The sequence below is a fragment of the Gekko japonicus genome, unplaced genomic scaffold (assembly GCF_001447785.1).
Source record: "Gekko japonicus isolate JY-2015 unplaced genomic scaffold, Gekko_japonicus_V1.1 scaffold174, whole genome shotgun sequence".
NCBI classification, from domain to species: domain Eukaryota; kingdom Metazoa; phylum Chordata; class Lepidosauria; order Squamata; family Gekkonidae; genus Gekko; species Gekko japonicus.
The window spans coordinates 545,859-557,649 of NW_015177013.1; positions in this window are offsets into that span (position 1 = coordinate 545,859).

Below are 11,791 nucleotides of genomic sequence, written 5' to 3' on the forward strand. Positions count from 1 at the left end.
TATTATAGATCTGGCTGGTAGACTGCCTTCTGGAGGCCAGCATGATGTTTGTCACCTTTTCCAAGTAGCCCAGTCTGAGGAGCTTCCCCACTCAATCGCCAAGCAATCTAATGGAGCCAGCCTGTGTCTGGGTGCCAAATGGGCCCCTGAGTCAGCATGTCTGGAGTCACCGGTAGTGGAAGTGGTGGTTGGAGGGCGAGATTCTGGAGCTCTGAGAACCACCGTCTCCTTGGCCATTATGGAGCCACCACTATGATCTCCACTTCTGTTCTCAGACCTTCCTCAGGAGCTTTGGAAGGACTGGGGTCGGAGAATACACAAACATGAGCCCAGGCGGCCACTGGGACACAAGTGCATCCGTCGCCTCCACCCTGTGATGATAAAATCTGGTGAAACATCTTTGTACCTTGTGGTTGTCTGGGGGTGTGAAAAAATCCGCTGCTGGTAGGCCAAAGTGATGCACAATCAATTCGAATAAGTCCATCTTCAGGGATCATTCCCCTTCCTGTAGTTGCCATTGGCTAAGCCCGTCTGCCCAAGTGTTCAGCATGCCCTTGATATGTTCTGCCTTGATAGAGGCTACACTGATTTCTGCCCATAGTAGCAACTTGGAGGCTTCCCTGTGAAGCAACGAGGACTTGGAACCAATGCTCCCTCTAAGCTGTGGAGTCTATATGAGCAAAAATTCTACTTTGTGAGCTACTGGCATTAAAGTAGTGAGTGAGTGATTTGGCTACTGCATGAATTAGGTTGTTCTGGAGCCATCCTTCCTGAGCTAAGACAAAAATGTGTGAGCTGGAGGCTAAAAAACTGTGAGCTAGCTCACACTAACTCAGCTTAGAGGAAACACTGCTTGGAACCCCCCTGACTGTTTACGTACGCCTTGGCAGATACATTGTCCATCCTGATGAGAACATGGTGGCCTACGATCTGTGAACAGAAGTGCAGAAGGGCTAGGTGAATGGCACTGAGTTCCAACAGGTTTATAGGTAGCTTCTTTTCCTCCCTGGACCACAGTCCCTGAGCTGGTAAGTTGAGATAGACTGCTTCCCAATGCTGAAGGCTGGCATCCGTGGTAGTAGGCGTGTCCTTGCAAAAGATTCTTTGTCTTTGTCCACCATAATAGGCTGATCTTCACTTTGAGGGGAACTCTGACAGGAAAGTCTTCCCTTCTCATAATTCTGGACTGGAAGGGTCAAAGAAACTGTTGCAGGGATCTCGCACGTAGGCGGGCCCATTGCACAGAGTCTGTGCAGGAAACAAACTGCCTCATTAGCTTGGCTAGGGTCATCAGTGAGGACTGTTTGCCTTTGATGATTTGTTGAGCAAGAGAACAGATCTTCTCTTCCTTGGGCTTTGGGAGGATCATACGGTTCTGCACTGTGTCCAAAATTACACTGTTCGATCGACTGAGAAGGAGTTAGGCAACTTTTTTTAATGTTCACGAGGAACCCGTCATCCTGAAGACATTGGATGGTGTCTTCCATGTCCTGGTGAGCCTTAGCTTCTGAGCTGGAGTGAATCAGAAGGTTGTCTAGTGTGGATGAATGTGTATTCCCCTTTCCCACAGCAGGACAATGGGTGTATGAGGATTTTTTAGAATACCCTCGGGGCAGTTGAGAGGATGAAGGGCAGTGCTCTGAACTGCCAATGTTGACCTTGAATGCAGAAATGGAGGAACCACCTGTGGCCCCTGAATATGGGAACATGAAGGTACGCTTCAGTCAAATTGATTGAGGTCAGGAACTCCCCTGGCTGCAGAGCCTCTGCAATGGACCTTAGGGTATCCATGCAGAAATGCCGTAACTTCACAAACCAGTTTAGATATTTTAAGTCCAAAATGGCTCTCCAGTTTCCGTTCCTTTTTGGAACGGTGAAGAAAATTAAATAGAGGCCCTGTTCTGTCTCTGAGAGAGGGACCAGCTCTATCGCCAGAATGTTGGATAGATGTCGAATGGCATCTAGGGTCCTGTGGAGCTTGGTTGTGTTCTTTAGCGCTGGTGAGGGGATGAAACGGTCTGGGGGGCTTCTCAAAAATTTGATGGAGTAACCCTCCATTGGAGGTGATCTTCCAAGACCAGTTGTCCGCTTTTGAGTCAATTCATTTCTGTTGGAACTGCAGGAAACATCTCCCCACTGAAGCTGGATTGTAGTCATGCCTTTGAAGGTTTGTTGTCCCATCCAGATTTATTCTCCCTGTCGGGGAAGGATTTGGCAGATCGGTTGTGGAAGGGGTTTCTTCTGAAATTCTGTCTGGATGTCCCCCAGGATGATCTTCTATCGCCCCTACTGAACCTCAGCAGAAGCCTTTGGGTACCAAAGGAACAGTTTCCTGAACCTCTCCTGTCTGGTCTACCCAAGGATTTAGGCATTCCCTTTTTCTTATCCTTTGTTTCTATGCGGGTCTTGTCTAGCTCCTCTGCTGGGGATTTTGGTTGCAGCTCAAATGTCTTACTAAGAAGATATTGGTAATCTTCAGGCTTAAAGAATTACACTGAAGGTTCTGGAACCTCTAATTACTCCTTCCTCCTCCTCATCTGATAGGAATTCCCCTTCCTCTCTATCCTCCAGCTCACTGTCCTCAACCTGTAAAGGATCCCAATGGGGGTGATCCCACATGGCAGAGTAATGGTCTTTTCTGGCTGCTCTGGTTGGCCATCGAGGTCTCTCTGGGAAGGCTCTGTCTAAATCTCCCTGTGTATAATCCCTGTGGATGGGAGAGGGGGTAGATTGGGACCTATCCCCCATGAGGGGAGTCTGGCAATAGCTGGAAATTTCTTCCCTCATGGCTTGCCTTAAAATGCATGTACGTTCAGATGAAATTAGGAGATCTCCCCCCTTTTCGAGGTTACCCACAAGTAGACCCATTTCTAGCTCTGGAGGCATTCACTGTGGCGACCTGGACATTAGGGATATCCTGCCAGTCATTGGTGTCCATTGCCTGGCTCATGGTAGCAGTGACAGCCGCTCTGCAGCCTTCCCCCCACTCTCTCTAGGGGCCTCTGAGTAGTCGGCTGGTCCAAAATGGTGTCCGCGCGCCTAGAGACGTGGACAGAGGGTGAGGCTGCTTTTTTGCGCGCTTTTCTATTTGCGCGGCTTGGGTCCTAGCAGCAGCGTGGGTTGCAGCTCCGCCCTTAGGTGGCTTGGTCTTTGCGGCAAGAAGGGAAGCTTCCCACTCTCCCTTTGAAATAAATCCATTGGATCCGTCCTGGTCCGACATGCTCCAGCTGGAGCGTCGGCAAGGACATGAAGTCGCAGGGGAAAAGGCAGAAGCCAAGTAAGGCAGTGGAGGACAGGCGAGGAGTAAGCAGGAGTAAGAGAGAAATAGTGAAGAGGAATGGAGAAGGAATGAGGCTGGAATAAGAAGAAATTAAGCAAAAAAGGCACGAGTGCCAACTTTGTGCTACTCTCCCTACTGAGGCAGGAAAAGAACTGAGTTCAGGGGCATGTCCCACCGAGAGGACAGGAAGTGGAAAGATTACTTCCTGCCTCCCTACAGATAGGGTGGGAAACACCCATCAAGATGTCCTCCTCTCAGAGGGAGAAGTAACTGTGCAGAGGATTGCACTGCTAGTTGACTTATCAGATTAAAGCTTTTTGATCAATCATAGACGTAACTAAGCAGATGTCAGCTTTTTAGAAAAGTTAAACTTAAATTTATAATGTATGAAACTATGGCTGGCAGGCTCTATTTTAGAACAGGCATTTTTCCTCTTTGCTTATGTGAGAAGGAATGCCTCTTCCAAGATGCTACCTACTGTGGCAAGTGCATGATCACCCAAGGTGGAAGGTGGCTTTTCCCCCTTCTGAACAATTGTTTCACTTGTATGCACATTTATAGGGATGTTACTGATCAGTTAATTAAAAAGCATGCCTAATCAACTGATCTTTAGTGATAGCTTCACACTTGAGAATCTTGTGTATTAGGCAGGCACATATGTGAATTTCCAGGCAAGCTTGAACATGCAGAAATTAAGTTTTTTAATCAGCTGAGGCAGCTGTGAAAGAAAGAAAGGTTTTCATTTGCACTTAAACTTGAATGGACTTTCTACCACCCACGACTAGATGTGATGTACATGAAAGGGCATTACTTTCCCCCCATCCCTCGTTATCATGATAGTGTACCTTTCGTCTGATAGATGAATGCCTCCCCCACTTGATGGAAGACAGAACGCATGGCTGGTTCAAGGTGTTTTGTTTCCCCAGGCAAGATACTCTCATTGGTTTCTATCACACTGTCAGAGTCTGGGACAGTCCCACAACACTGACAGCTGGGAGTATGTTAAGTACATCAGCACCAAACTGCTGGAAGAAGTCACTTGGGTCATGGCTTGACTGCAGCAATGACCCTGAGAGAACATCAACCTTCACAAAATGAGAAAACTCATCTGTGAGCAAAGATAACACAAAGCAGACAATGGCAACATAATCTTTTGTACTGCAGGCAATAAGAAGAGCAATACTGAAGTCATTCATGAGTCAGTGTGGCGTAGTGGTTAGAGTGTCAGACTACAACCCAGGAAACTTGGGTTCAAATCCCAACTCTGCTATGAAGCTCACCGAGTGACCATGGGCCAGTCATCCTCTATCCGTTTAACCTACGTAACTGAGTTGCTGTGAGATCAAAAGGCTCAAGGAGACCTGAGCTCCCTAGTGGAAGGGCATGATAAAACTGTCTAACTCAGCTTAGCAGGAGCTCATTAAAAGTACATTTGTCTTGTGGTGGGCACCTTAGAAAACTGTCCTTCAAGTCTTGCAATGGCAAACTTCAACATCTGGAGGGGAGGAAATGAAATGAGGAAGAGGATGAAGTAATCTTAAGTGTTTCCATTTGCCTAGCACCTGCACCAGCTGTTTACAGAAGACCAACAAAATTTATACCAACACAATCTTTTGTGAGTCATTTCATCAGATGCATATTGTGCGTCCATACCAGCATATTCTGTGCACCTGATGAAGTGGGCTTTGGCTCAGGAAAGCGTACGTTGGAATAAATGTTGTCAGTGTTCAAGGTGCTACTGGACTCATGTTTAATTTTGCTACAATGAAAACCTACATAACTATCCTTCCAGAATTACTAAATATTTATAAATGAAAAAACCCAGCCCCCAAAACATCACAGCACACCATGAGCACAAATCAGACAAAGTTGAGTACTCACTGACAGGTGGATTACCCCAACTACTACCATCTGTTAAAACCTTGGCCCAAATGGACTGTTTACATAAAATCCTTGTGGTTATCGCACACATGCCACTAATCTCCAGCATCTATGTGTAAAGGATTTTAGGAAGCAAATGAAGAGAAAGACCCTTTTTCTGTATGGAACTTCTTCAGCACTGCTGCAAAATCTAGTAGACAACACTGAGCTAGATGGCCTGATTCTGTATGAAGCAAGTTCCTACACTTATTCCAAGAGTGAGAAGTGTATGAACTCACTGAAAGAATAGGTGTGCTCTTACTAGCAGTTTACCACTACTTTACTTCTGAAACAACCACTGGATGTCCCCATACTGCAATAAGATTCACACTTCAGTCAGTGGTTTAGAGCTTAAACAATTCCTTGGAATACCTCCTTCGGCTTCTAAAAAGATATTCAGCTTCATTAAGAGGGTATATAAATTACCAACACAATATTTAAAGTTAATAGGAAGTAGGGGGGCCTAACCAGTGTTCAGGTGTAGTCTCCTTTCATAACCTTCAAGGAGTCACTCCCCCTAAACCCAAATCTCATTTGCAAAATGAGAAAATGTTTACCTCAAAGGTACTTCATGGAACAAGTAGATGGCATCTAAAAACTATGCCACTGTCCATTCTGAAATGCATCTTTAAAATTCAAAATATGTCCCAACTAAAGAGAAGCAAACTCCCTGAAAAAAATATTATATGCATATGTTTCTTTTTCACCTTTGTGGACCAATTTAACTATGGTATACAAGATACTTATTACCTTGTTTAATCAATGCCTTATCTAAGCAACATGTTCAAGCTGATTTTACAACAGCTGCATTGGTAGTCAGTTTCTTTCAGACTTCAACTTAAGATACTAGTGATAACTTTTACAGCCCTTCACTGTGAAGCCCCCATATCAGAAGACTCATCTCTTTCCATATAAACCCTGCAGAAGTCCATGAGGCCCAAAGCAAGCCATCGTCTGAAAAGGTGCTCAACCTCTAGAATGGCTCTCAGAAGAAATAAGAAAGACAAACTTTATTTTTGGAAAGTATAATTGGGCAGATTTATAAGGGAGCTAGTTGTCCTTTAGATACCCTATATAGCAGGGGTGTCAAACATGCGGCCCAGGGGCCAGATGAGGCCCCCGGAGGGCTTCCATAAGGCCCGCACCGGAACTGGCCATCTCCTGCTTCCAGTTCTGCTGCTGCTGCATCATAGCTTGCTTCGCCAGACTCTCTCAATCGCTCAGCCATTTCATGTTTTCCCCTGGATCCTAGACTCAGAACTCTGAGCATGAGATTTCTGTGGTGAATGTCAATAAATCAAAAGTAGGTTTGCAGCTTACAGGTACACACTTGAACAGCATACTCAGGATTGCAACAGCACAGATATTTTGATGCAATAATTCAGAGCAAGAGGTGTCAGTTATCAGATACTGCTAAATAAACAAAATATTGCAAGAGTGCTGTTTTAAGCATGTTTTTATTTTAAGTTAAAAAAAAATTGTGTTTGTGTCCTTCATAAAGGCTATATCTCCGCTACCTGGCATTACATTTTATGACACACATGGCCCGGCCCAACAAGGTGTCATTTATGTCAGATCCGGCCCTCATAACAAATGAGTTCGACACTCCTGCTTTAAAAGTCTATATGGTCTCAGACGAAGGTAAGAACAAATACTCTGAACTGAGCCCAGAACTGAGTTAGCCATCACCAAAGCTCTTTAAGCACTGGTAAGATGTGTTCCATGCAGTCAACTCCTACAAGCTGTCTTGCGACTTCATTCTGAAATAATGGAAGATTTTAAAGTCTTTTTGATTATTGCTGTACACTTTCTTGAATGCTGAGAACACTGCAGTTTTTTTTAATAAAGATAAACAACATAATACTGAAAATTTGTAAAAACTGAGATTGTTCTTAAAACACACACCATAATATAATTTAAAACAATAGACATTTAAAATTAAAAAACAACTCCTATCTCTCAAGACGTGAAACCTCTGGTGTGGGAAAGAAAGGCATCTCTGTCCTCCCTTTAGTAGCATAACTATTCCATACTTGCAAAAGTCTCTTGAGATTTGTTACCTCCTACTATACAACAAAGTTTGAGTCTAGTGGCACCTTTAAGACCAATAAAGTTTAATTCTGAGTATAAGCTTTTGTGTGCATCCATGCTTCTTCATATATCTGAAGAAATGTATCTTTTGGTAGCTGAACAAATGCGCATGCAGACGAGAGCTTATACCCAAAATTAAACTTTGTTCTATTGCTTCAGACCAACAGAGCACACAGCTCCTACTATACACTTTGCCCTGACCTGGATAGCCCAAGCTAGCCCAATCTTATCAGATCTTGAAAAGTAAGCAGGGTCTGCCCTGGTCAATATTTGGATGGGATACCCACCAAGGAATACCAGGGTTGCTATGCAGTGGCAGGCAGTGGCAAACCACCTCTGAACATCTCTTGCCTTGAAAATCGTATGAGGTCACCATAAGTCGCCTGCAACTTGATGGGGGGGAAAACCCTATACACTTCAACCACTGCTTTCCACATTTACATTCAGACCAGTAGAAATAGTAGGCTGCTCTGTGTTAAGAGAATTTATAAAGGCTTCTAAATTGTGAGCCTATGTTGGCTTTATCATCCCTAACCCCCCCTCCCCATTTGAAAAAGTGTGCCTTACACACGAGAGCTCATACTGTGAATAAACCTTTGTTGGTCTTAAAGGTGCCACTGGATTCTAAATGTATTCTGCTGCTTCAGACCAACATGGCTGACCACCTGGATCTACCCCTCCACACACACAACTTGTTCTTTGACCTGCTGATCTCTAAGAAACCTTATCTCAGCCAAGGGTCTGTTCCATCCCTATCTCCTATGAATTGTGTGTAGAGGGCATGTTTTCTTTTTCTCCCTAGAAGGAATGCAAGATGTACTCTGAAAGGAGGATAAAAGTGAATTATGTTTAAGGACGGAATTGGTGAATTTTCTTTTGCAATTCTAGGCCCTGACTTTTTGTTTGTTTTATCCCATAAATGAAGAACTTTGAATCTTGTTCAGTATGCCAGCTTGATCTTTTCTTGCTAGTATCAGGATGATAATCTTATTAAAACTACATGCTCTGGTAGCCTAAAGCCTTGAGTGAATCTTTTTCTCTCCCAGATAGAACTCAGGAAGGGAGGTAGGTAGGTTATACTAGGATTCTGAAAACTTCCCTAGCACTTTGCCTTTAAACTCTCAATGCATACTATATGTGCAGTGAAGATTTTCCAGTACAAGAGTCCTTCTGGAATGGATCAATAATCAATGAAGTCTAGTGTTCTGTTACCAACAGCGTTGTGTTCGCAACTGTGAGACTACCAAACAGCATGTTTACACTATTATTTAATCCAGTTTGTGCAATCCCGCCCCCAAATCAGCATAAATTTGCATTTCCTTGCTGCTTGATACAGCACTGGGAGCTTAGAAACGGAGAGACAGGATTGAAGCAATAGTACGGAGACTGAAGCGCCCCCCCCCCCCTTCAGCTCTCATAGAGGAGGCGGAGAAGGTACACACTTTCCGCCTGTCTTTGTGCTGGGCTGCTTAGACACAGCCACACGCCGCCAGAGCCTCCAGTGACCCGGGGGCCGCCTCTTCCCCGCGCAGGGCTCTGCCGGCCACGTGGCTGTCACAATCCCAACCCAAATGGAGGAGACTCAAGCAACAGCAAACAGAACCAGTCAGGGCAGTGGAAACGAGGTCGAAAGAGTGGGTGCTTTCTTGTTTTCTTAAATAAGGGGAAAGGCGAACCAACTCATTTATACGTACTAAGAGCGCAGGATAACTTCTTTTTTTGCAATGGGAGAGATCGTGCCGCGAAACTCCACGGAGACGATTCGACTTATTCAGTCTTCCCTGCCCGACGAGAGCTCTTTCGAAAACTCCGTGCAAGATTTAGCAAGAGCTCTCAGGCACTCCCGCCCCCTAAGCATAATGAAAGCGGGCGGGGGGGAGGGCAGAGGCAGCCACATGGCACTCCGGAGGGAGACAGGCGCACAAGAAGGGGGGAAGAAAAGGCTCGTTTCAATAGCAAATTCAGCAGGCAAAGGGGGCCCCGGGAGTCCAGACAGACAGAAGGGGGAGAAAGGTCACCGTAAAGAGCATGGCCGGGGCCCGGGCGAGAGAGATGCGAGCCCCGCCAGGCCAGCACCATTTCAGACACAACCTCCCTCTTTCTCCCGTCCCATGAAGTCTTCCCTCCAGAAATGAACAGAAACCATTCCGTAGAGCAAAATGCAGTCGCTGCGTTTCATCCCCATCCATTACCTTCAGCTATATTACTCTAGCGTGGAGAGGGCGAAACCCTCCCGTGCTAGTCCCCTTACGTTTGGTCCCTCCCCGAGACACCTTCCTTTAGCGCGCGCACACACACCCCCTTTCACCTCGTTCCCCTTCAGTTTCCTCAGCCCCACTTCCCAGTGGCACCGGTCCGGCACAGATAGCGCTCCCCCCCCCCCCCCCCCCCTCGCTATCAACGCACGTCTCTCTCCGCCACACACGCAACTCAGCCTTCGCCAGCTTGGACAGAAGAAGCCCCCCCAATTTCACGAAATGCAGAATTAGCTCCCCAGCCTTCTCTCCTCTAATCCCAAACGTTTTCGCCGCCTCGAATCAACCCCCTTTCCGCACTTCATAACAGAAATGCCTTCCGAGCACACACGCAGCCCTCCAACTCAGATGCGTGCACAAAACCCCGGCACACGCACGCAGCCCTCTCCCCCCGGCACACAATGAACTCCTCACCCTTGCCCGGCTTTCCGATCGCTCCACTTCGAAGCTTGCAAAGCATCTCCAAACCGGTTCTTCGATACCACCCACCCCTTTAAAGCACCCACAATTTAAGCCTCCGTGTCACAGACCACCTCGCGTAACGAAGGAAACCCACACCGCACATCGCACGCGGAGAAAGAAATGGGCTTATAATATACTCTAAAAGTACCAAGCAATGTAGGAGGGAAAAGAAACCCCCTGCAACCCCAGGGTTGGAAGACGTTAGAAGAGAAATTTGCCCCAACCTACCCAACCCCCCTTTCCCCAGAGATAGTTAATAAAGGAAAGGTTCGAACTCACTGTACTCATGAAGGGGGGGGAAGAAGGGGGGTGACCACAATATGGCAGCAGCAGCAGCTGTAGTAATAAGGGGAAATATGTCAGAGATCAGCAGCTGCTGCCGCTTGCGGCTGCCTCTGGCTTTCCCTGCCCTGCGCAGCAGCAGCAGCACGACAACGACGCCTCCCTCGCAGTCTCCCCATAGCAACAAGGCGCCCAAGCTACTAACTCCGCCTTCTCTGCTTGCATGCAAAGTGCTCCTTGCGCACAGCAACTTTCTCCTCCCCTAGTTGCAATCAAGCCGCCCCCCTTCCCTGGCTTCTCCGCCTAAAGAGCGGGCGAGTCCATTTCAGTACAGAGGGGGAGTGTGCGTGCTCTTGTTTTTTGCGGTTGCTGCAGGAAGCAACGAGTTTTGTTGGTTTGGCTTGGGTCTATGGCCTTGACGGTGCTCGCTGTTAACAAAAGGGAAATTAAATTAAATGAAAAGTTCCCACTTACGGTTTGAGTCCTTCTATGATTCAAGTGCGCCTGCATAGGGGGCGGGGTGGGCAATAGAATGATCTGTAAAGTGTGTCATGCGTCTATGGTAGCGGTGACAAAGTTGCGAGCGCGAAAGGGGCGTGCAGTTGGGTTAAAATAGGGCAGTTCCTGGCGAGTGGGTGCCTTCGCAATGTCCTAGAGTTCAAGTTAGTACAGATTTACTCTGAAGTATACCCCATTGTTTTCAGTGGGACTTCAAAGTAAGTGCGCATATGAAGGCAGTCTTAGGGGACCCATTTTTGTTTTTGTGAAGTTCTGTTTGATTCGGCTGCGGGATTCTATGCATTGCTTTTAGCAGGAGGAAGTGTGGGTTGCATGGTGGGGAGGGAGAAACTGAAGGCTGACCTGCAAAAACTGATAACTGCTGTTAGTATTTTTCATTCACGGGTGTCTTTTTTATGCTATATATAGTTTGCCCGAAGAGTGAATTAGGTGGGTGCCAACAATAATACACTGTTGGCAACAATTAAGAGCAGTTATTTATACTTTCCCCTTTCTTACCAAGACTCAACAGAGTACCCGGTGTAAGTGAATATGGTGCGATATCTAATAAGCATAGAATTGGAGTAGGATTATGGAAATTTGAAGCAAAGTAAAATGTATTAGACGTATTAAACAATGCAGAAAATGTTATTATGTAAGTGGAAGACAATGGAGTGAGAGCAGGATAATATGTAGTGTATGCAATTATTTATTTATTTATTAAAGCACTCTCCTAACATGGGTTAGGAGTTGCTGAGTTCGGCCGTTTGCAGGGTGGCACCTGTAGAAGACCCTGCTCAGATGAGCAAAGCTATCATGGCACAGCATAGGAGGGCAGGTGGTCTTCAAATATGAGGGTCCAAGACCCTGAAGGGCTTTGTATGTGATAGCCCTCACCTTGAATTGAACCTGATAACTGATGGGGTGGCCAATGGTGAGACTGCAGAATGGGCGTAATATGTATGCTCCACCATAGTGGTGCATTTTGTACCAACTGAAATCT